Genomic DNA, 9,791 nt, shown 5'->3' on the forward strand with positions numbered 1-9,791 from the left:
AAAACATGCATCTCACCAGTTATGACATGTGCTTCAATATATTCGTAACAATAGTGTTTCGAAGGATCACCCTTGTCAAGACCAGTAGGATCATTAGCCCTTTTATAAAGAATGCTTTGTATTTACCTCTGCTTCTCCATCTCTTTTTCTACTGCAACTTTCTTTTCTTCTTTCGTGGGTTCAGTAGAAATGCCTTTGCCCTTGTCTTTCAACTCTTCTGTCGATGAAGGTGGTTTAGAAGAACTTGAACCTCCAACTCTAGAATCAATCACAATTCCTTTAGTTAAAGGTCTTGTTGTTGTTGTTGTTGTTGTTGAAGCAGTTATTGTCACACCCCCAAACCGGAACGACGGAAACGTTCTGGGGCGGAGGACGTCATATGTAGTATCACAACACATGCATTATGGTAATCGAAGTAACAAACAACCATTGCATTATTATTAAAGTATTTACAAAGTATGTCATTCACAAAAGATTTACTTCAAAAGTAAATAACAAAACAAGACATGAAGCTACTATACTCCATCTTCTGAATCCCAGTGCGCGTACCTGTCTACTAGTTTCCTGAGACTACACATTATTTTGAAAGAGTAGATCAACATTTAAGCTGGTGAGTTCATAAGTATTTAAGTGATGAAAAGTAAGTTGTAAGTTCTTTTAGAAAAGTTCGCCTGTTCCTCCAGAAAATCCTATATTTTCTAATATGATGAATGAAAGTAAAAATGACTCTACAATTCTTTCTATGTGTACTAAATGGATACAAGTTATATACAATTTAGAGTAAACAGACAATCGATTGTGTGAATCTGCCCTAAGCCCACAACCAAAAAAGGAACGGGGAATGAGGCGGAAGTCACACATCCCATTGTTTGTTAGATCTTCACTGTATATATAACCCTGGCGTATTCATTTGGTACTTACAGAGTTAACTGTAATAGTTCTTTATATTTGATGAAAACATTCTTTAAGAAAATCATATATTTCCTTTAGGAAAAATGGTAACCACAATAGTTACTTCTATAATCACTTAGTTTATACTAGCTATATATAATCTAATATCGAACGGACAGTTAAATGGGTGAATCTGCCCGAAGCCCACAACCAAACAAGGAACAGGAAGTAAGGCGGAAAGCACACATCCAACTACCTATCGGATATTAATTATATAGAACCCTGATTTATAAACTAAGGTATTATAGAATTAACCACTAAAGGTCCTTTAAGTTATATTGGTTTAATAAAATGAATTAAACCTTTTACTGATAAGTTTCTAGTTTAGTTTACTCAGTGTTCTATCTGAAAAGTATGTTTTTGTACTAGTAAGCGGTATATTGAATTTGTATGCTATGACCTGACCCATACCTGATACTCCTTATGATTACTTGGTGCATATGAGATATATATAACTAAGATCGAATAGATAATAGACTGGGTAAATCTGCTCTAAGCCCACAACTAAACAAGGAACAGGAAATGAAGCGGAAAGCACACATCCTACTGTCTTTCGGATCCTATTAATATATATCCCTAATGTATCCACTAAGGAATCATAAATTTAGCATTATAGGCCCCTTTCTAACTGAATGTTCATGTTACGAGTAAGTTATGTGGCGTTGTTCTATTGTTAGGACGACTACTAGAAGTAATGAAATCCTGCACTCTCAACGCCTCAGTCGATACTGTTGTGAGTTTTGTATATATTAACATGTTTTATTTATTATGGTCCGGTACTTTGTAGATGTACCATTTTTAAATAAAATCCGGTACTTTATAGATGTACCCCATATATATAAATCCTGGCACTTTGTAGATGCACCATATATATATATATATATATATATATATATATATATATATATATATATATATATATAATATATATATATATATATATATATATATATATATATATATATATATATATATATATATATATATAACCTTATACCATGTTTATTATCATCTTTTGTTTAGAACAATGAGTTAATGATACGTTTCCTTCCTAGGTTACTAGAAATGTAAAGTATAAGTTCGTGAATCATGATTTGTTCCTCTGTTCTTGTTATCGTATGTTCCTTCCTGTTCTTGTTATTGTATGTTCTGAACCCTAAACTATACCTATTATAGTTTACTAGTATGCTTGTTTGAACTGTTACTGGCTTGAAGAAAAGACTCAATTATCTACCGAGTTAAACATGTACCTTAAAACGGAGTTTTATAAACAATAAACTAACATCTTTTTAAAAGAGTTGTTGAATAGATTTGATCTCTTACAAAAGCATAAGAAATCCTTTAATGTGATGGTTATCACTGGTAAATATTTACACAATATCATTGTGTTCAACTTGTATTCTCCCCCTTAAAAGCATTTAAAAACATTTAAAATATTTATTATAGGGGTATGAACTCACCTTATGTGTTCACGGCCAAGGGGAGTTTACGGCCACAAATGGAGTGTTTACGGCCCTAGTGTGACAACCCGATATTTCGAGTCAATGTAATGTTCAAAAAGTCAAATATTATAAACTATTTTGAATCAATAAAAAAATAGCGTCAAAAAAAATGAAGTGTTCTAAAATCTCAATTGGGATACATAAAGTGTTAGATATCGCGTCAAGGTTTTCAGAAATATAAAGAACACTCAAATCCGAGTTATAACGAAGAAGTTATGATCAATCGAAAATCCGCGACACAACCGGTAAAACACCGTTAAGCGTAAAAAGTGAAATCTCAATAAAATACTTTTTAGCCTTAGGTATCTAAACGAAAATCGTAGATTATGTTAAACCGTGAGCGTGTATAAAAAAAACGTCCAAATCTGACTTTGTATGAAGAAGTTATGATTTTTCTAAGTTTCGGAGTAGCAGTAGACAGCTAAAAACTCGAAATAGAAATCGAACAATTTTTAGCCGACGCGACCTAAACGAGAATCGGAGATCTCGTCAATGGTAATACAACGGTAAAAAGACAGACGAAAACGGACGTCGGATGAAGAAGTTATCGATTTTTAACGGACTTTTCCAGTCCCGGCCTGTTAAAAATATATTATTAAAAACAAATTCAAAATTTGCCGATGAAGTCTAAACGAGAGTTGTAGAGTACATTCTCACCTTCGCGTGCATATAAAGAACATCGAAAAAAGAGCTCGTACGCGAAAGTTACGGATTTTACAAGTTTTGGGCACACACTTCGAGGCGGGTCCGAAGGGAACGCCCTGCGTTCCGAGGGAACGCGTCGCGTTCGTGCTCGCAGACCTGACGCTTTGCCGTCCCATCCGAGGTTCGTAAGCGATGACGTAATTTAGCTTCGGAACGCTCTGCGTTCAGGGGAACGCTCTACGTAGGGGGAACGCCCTGCGTACCCAGTAGGAACGTCCCGCGTTCGCACCATGACCAGCCCCTATAAATAAGATGCGAGGGTTTCGACTTCCCTTGCTCATTTCCCTCTTCTCTCTCACTTTTACTCTACGTTTAGCATCCGAGACGACCCGACACCCCGGTTACATATCCAAGTTCCGACGAAGGTCCGAAGCTCCGAGAATCCCAAGAAACTTACCACTTCCCGGTCGAAGCGCTACCCGAGTAAAGTCTCGTTTTCATCAACTCATCGCACTTTCCAGGTGATTTCATACCCCTAAATTTTCACGTCTTTTTCATATTTTAGGGGGGGAAATACAAGTGAAACACGAGAAAAATTTATGTTCAAATACGCACCGTTATATATGGTTTCGAATATTTTACTTACATCCTGTTTATAAATGTTAAACAACATTAATACCAACGTTACACCTTACATGCAAAGTTGGTATTACGTCAAGTTTTTATCACCAAATGGAACACACTTTTGAAAAGCTATAATAGGTATAGTTTACGAAATATTCATGACAACTTTACATAAACACGATAAAAAGGAAATACTTTTATTTACAAGTAATGTGGTCTTTTCATTCTGTAAATCTATTGATACTAAATTTTGTGAGACATCCGGCTTCACCGTACTCTCAAGTACGCATTTCAAGTCCTGTATTATAAACCATAATCTCTTGTAGGGAGAGCGTGATACTTGTGTATAGATCTATACGGCATTGACAATCTTGCACCTAAACTGTTAGCTACAGTTAGACCGGCAGGTCTGTGGTGACAAACGTCATAACACTGCAACGCCTGAAGAACGTTGTTACAGGCAGTCTGGGTCAATAGCATGGTTATAAATCTCACATGGAATATTGAAATATTTTGATTGGCGAGACTCTTAAATGCATTCAGTGTTACATTATATATGTATAAATCCACTTTCACCATTTTAGCATGAAAGATACTATTGCATTCCAGCCTTTGGTACTTGTTCAAACTATCACACTTACATAGAAACTATTGGATTTTCTGGAAAACACGTTCAATTATTTTACCTAAAGACATACAAATTTTAGTACAAAAACACTTATGAACTCACCAACTTAATTGTTGACACTTTTTCAAAACTACTTGTATTTCTCAGGGAATCAGTAATACAGGTAACCATCAGCTTTTGGAGAATGAACGCTAAAGCGTCTGTTATCAAAACATTTTAAATCATCATATTTGTAATATTCTTTTGAAACATGTATTACATGCAACGATGTAACTTTTATTATATTTATGATGGTAGGGTTACTTTCTTTACAAATATTCAATTGTTATGATACTATGTGAAGTCATCCACCCTCGAATGTTTCCGCCATTCTGGTTTGGGGGTGTGACACCTAGGCGCTATCCTATGAAGGTTTTACGGCCATGGGTTGAAGGGTTCACGGCCACCCCATGAATTAAGAAGGGTTTACAGCCACAAGAAGTGTTTACGGCCGTAAACACTTGAAGATGATGCATTTTGCATCTTGATTCATGCTTATAGTGTGTTTGTTTCATGAGGATACAAGAGCTTCTAATGGATAACAAGTACATGGAAAGGATACTTACTTAATGGAACTCTTGAAGGTGTTTACGGCCCAAGAACATGTGTGTGTGTGTTCTTGGTGTTCTTGGTGAAAAGATGAAGACTTGAAGATCATGAAGGAAAAGTGATGAATTCAAGGATGTGATTCATAGGATTCATATGATCATGAAGATTAACTAGTAAAAGGGATGAACCACTTACATTTTTTAAGAGAAAGGATGGATTCCCTTGATGATACTTGAGAGAGTTTGAGTGTTCTTGATTGAAAGATGTGAGAAATGAAGAATAATGAAGGAAATCTATACTAATAGAAAGGGGTTTACGGCCAAGCTTGGGTTTACGGCCGTAAACCTACTTTGGGCCGTAAACATCCCTTGATGGATGATCTTGGCTCAATTTGAAAGTCATAGATTCGTTACTCACACTTCATAGCATCAAGTCCTAAGTGTACGGGGCTTAAAAACTCACAGAATAACCCTTAGCACGACTAAAAGGTAACAGATACAAATCTAAATTCTATTGATTGGATTGACTTTACAAGATAGAAATTTACGGGTTGTCACATCATCCCCCCGTTAGATGGAATTTCGTCCCAAAATTAGCTTTCTTAGCAGTACTCCTGGTGTTGTGCTCCTCTGAATGGTAGAATACCCACTCGTAGACCTGGGTAACTTTGCCCTAACGTTCATGATAGGATTCAAACCTGGTCCATCTATCATTACCTCGTGTATACGAGTTGTATATAATTAAGATTAGTAAGACGGTCGGATGTGTGACTCTGCCCCAGGTCCACAACCAAACAAGGAACAGGAGATAGGGCGGAAACACACATACTAAATCTGCATAATCATAATTATATACCACCCTCGCGTATACACTCAATAATGATAGGTGGGATGTATTTGTCCTTAGCCTCTGTGCTTGAACTTGATCTGTTGGACGAGCGGTAGTTCAAGAAGTTATGTTGAGTAAAAGGCGGAAAGGTTTCGGAGGACATGGTACTCTTCGTATGAGTACTTCGGGGTGTAGAAGACAAGAGACAATACTGAAGTCTAGGCCGGGTTGTCGTTACGAATGACGAGGGTTTCATTAACTTGTCGGTTATTGCGATGGAATTTCGAAACACATAACTTAGTATGGTGAGGATCACGCCAATCCATGACGAATGATGATAACAGACTCTTTACAGAAACAAAAGTTAGGCCGATTTTGAAAGAAACGTTTGTTATACGACGGTGTATTCTGAGTGTGCTCGACAATGTATTATGTGTAGACTTTCTAGTGCTTTCAGTTTTCTCCTTGATATTACCAATCCCACACATCGTACCGCGATGAGCGAGTACTAACAGTGAAAGTGCTTTGATAACTAGTGTCGATACTTTATATTATGATCCTCCTCGGTACCTCTATGATCGCCTGGCATATACAACTTATGTATAATTAAAATGAATAAGACGGTCGACTGAGTAACTCTGCCCCAAATCCACAACCAAACAAGGAACAGGAATTAAGGCGGAATCACTCACTCTAAGTCTGCAAAATCTTAGTTATGCACAACCCTGATGTACATACTAAGCCATCATAGCTTATTTGTACGGATCTTTAGTTCTCTTATGAATGTTGTGACTTGTTCAGACGAGTGAGTTATTATAATTACTTTTAAATGTTCCCCAAGTTTTTAATCTTATATAAATATAAATTAAATTTTCAAAGTAATTCTTATTTCGAAGACGTACCAAAATCTCAAAAGAGGAGTTCCTCGTTGCTCCCTTGTGTCTTGTCATTAGATTTCTCCTTTTCCTCCATCATTTCTCTTTGTTGGGTAGTCTCTCTTGTCATGTCCCATTTCACCATATGTATGGCATACCTGAACTGTACCAACATCGGTGGTTGAAGTGATGTGCTGAGTCGGAGTTCCACAAAAGCGAGCTCTTTCGTCATTTCTCTCTGTTAGACATTCCCTCCTGAAGTGTCCAGATTTGCCGCACTTGAAACAAGCCAGGTTTACTTGGGGGATTGGTCGTGCCGACTCCCTGTAGAAACGGGCAGTGTGCCCCTTCCTGGGGAAATTCATTCACTGCATCTCTCGGCAAGCTCCGTTGTGGTGGTAGGTGCATTTGTCGCATCTTGGAAGATTTCCAGCATATTGGTTGACGGGGGTTGTAGTGGCAGATGAAGTGCGAGATGTTGTGACTGCTGTTGTGACCGTCAGGGTAGTCACGAGCTGTCGTCTCTTGGTAGAACCTTGAGCCGACTTTTTCCCCTTTTTGTCCCAGAACTTTCGTTTCTTATTCTTAGGTTTGTGGTCTGGGGTGTCCTTGTCAGCAGAAACTTGCGGGTTCCCTTGATTGTTATTGTGATTAGCATAACCGGCACTGCTTCCGCTTCCCTTGGCGTTATTAGCATTGAACTGTGCCATGACGGCTGTCACAGCGGCTGTGATCGTAGCCTGAAAAGTGGCGGAGTCTATCTGCAGAATTGGTGCCTCGCCTGTCGGTTTGTTTCCTCCTTGGGAAGACATGATTCTGTTGCATGGCGAAGAATGATTTCATGAGTAATGATGGTCATCGCTAGTTGTATTCCAACATATTAAATATACTTAATAATTTCACGCTTTGCTGGACTATTCTCAATGTTTCTGACAACATTCCTGAGATGTGCCCTTGGTAGTGGGTAGAAGTAGGTATTGTACGAGTGATATATAAACTAAGTTATCCCTGTTCTGAGTGTATCTGGTTCTGACTTTCATAGGATTCTGGAAACAATTCATAAAGGGAGTCTATATAAAATAAACTTTATGAATCAGAAGTGGTTATCCTCGAATGAATTTCTATGAATTGAATAACTGATATTGGTTGCATGGAAAGAAATAATCCTAACACATAGTGTGAGTAGTGAAATCACTAGCTCACTAAGTCAATTAAGGTTATTATTTATTAGTGTGACGCATAAGACGTTTTAGTTTCTTCGGCTGATCCCTTCTTGGAAAATTCCTCTTGAATCTCTTCTTGTTTCCCCTTGACTCCTCTGCTGACTGCTATGATGGAGTGGTTACATCTATCTGGGTTTGTCATGTGAGAATGGAAGTGTCTAATGAATCTATGAGATTAAGTGTAACATTATGGGGTGATCCTTACCGGGTCCTCCTATAACTGCGTAATGTATACAAGTTGTATATAATTCAAGATTAATAGACCTTCGAATAAGTGATCCAACTCCAAAACCACAACCAAACAAGGAACAGGAAGTGAAGCATAGATCACAATTCTAAGTCTATAAAATCTCAATTATATAAAACCTTGGAAGTATACACTCCGGAATCATAGACCTACCAGAAAGGTCTTTTAAATGTTCACATATTTTATTGATAGTGCCTAAAATACTCCTATAGTATTTTAGTGTAATGAACTTGGTATGTTTTAACCTTGTTGTTGTCTTAGAGTATCATAAAATACTCCTATAGTATTTTAACCTTATGTTCTGGTCTAGAAATCCCTTGAATAGAGTTAGGTAAGTTTTAAGACTGTTGCAACACCGCATCACTCCCAAACACATGTCGGTCATATCTTAAATGAATATAGTTGATCAGGTTATATTGATCACATATATGATTACATAACTGTCCAGGTTTGACCGCAGTGTCCAACCTTTAAATACTTCTGTTCTGTTCTTCTTGTGATACTTGTTCTAGTATGTATATATGTATAAGCATGTATGTATACTTTTATAAAATATGGTTATATTTTTAAAATATACTTTTAGTCAGAGCACTTCGGCCCCATTGCATTTATAGTTGTATATCTTTTATAGGTTGATATACTTAGTTCACTATAAACAATGCTCTAATACCAATCTATCACACCCCCAAACCGGAACGGCGGAAACGTTCGGGGGCGGAGGACGTCATATGTAGTATCACAACACATGCATCATAGTAATTGAAGTAATAAACAACCATTGCATTATTATTAAAGTATTTACAAAGTATGTGATTCACAAAAGATTGACTTCAAAAGTAAATAAGAAAACAAGACATGAAGCTACTATACTCCATCTTTTGAATCCCAGTGCGCGTACCTGTCTACTAGTTTCCTGAGAATACAAGTTATTTTGAAAGAGTAAATCAGCATTTAAACTGGTGAGTTCATAAGTATTTAAGTGATGAAAAGTAAGTTGTAAGGTCTTTTAGAAAAGTTCGCCTGTTCCTCCATAAAATCCTATATTTTCTGATATGATGAATGAAAATAAAAATGACTCTACAATTCTTTCTATGAGTACTAAATGGATACAAGTTATATACAATTTAGAGTAAACAGACAATCGATTGTGTGAATCTGCCCTAAGCCCACAACCAAACAAGGAACAGGGAATGAGGCAGAAGTCACACATCCCATTGTTTGTTAGATCTTCACTGTATATAACCCTGGCGTATTCATTTGGTACTTACGGAGTTAAGTGTAATAGTTCTTTATATTTGTTGACAACATTCTTAAAGAAAATCATATATTTCCTTTAGTAAAAATGGTAACCACAATAGTTACTTCTATAATCACTTAGTTTATACTAGCTATATATAATCTAATATCGAACGGACATTTAAATGGGTGAATCTGCCTTCCGCCCACAACCAAACAAGGAACAGGAAGTAAGGCGGAAAGCACACATCCAACTGCTTATCGGATATTAATTATATAGAACCCTGATTTATAAACTAAGGTATTATATAATTAACCACTAAAGGTCCTTTAAGTTATACTGGTTTAATAAAATGAATTAAACCTTTTACTGAAAAGTTTCTAGTTTAGTTTACTCAGTGTTCTATCTGAAAAGTATTTTTTTGTACTAGTAAGCGGTATATT

The sequence above is a fragment of the Lactuca virosa genome, chromosome 8, assembly GCF_052849685.1.
Source record: "Lactuca virosa cultivar CGN04683 chromosome 8, Lactuca_virosa_CGN04683_v6, whole genome shotgun sequence".
Lineage (NCBI taxonomy): Eukaryota > Viridiplantae > Streptophyta > Magnoliopsida > Asterales > Asteraceae > Lactuca > Lactuca virosa.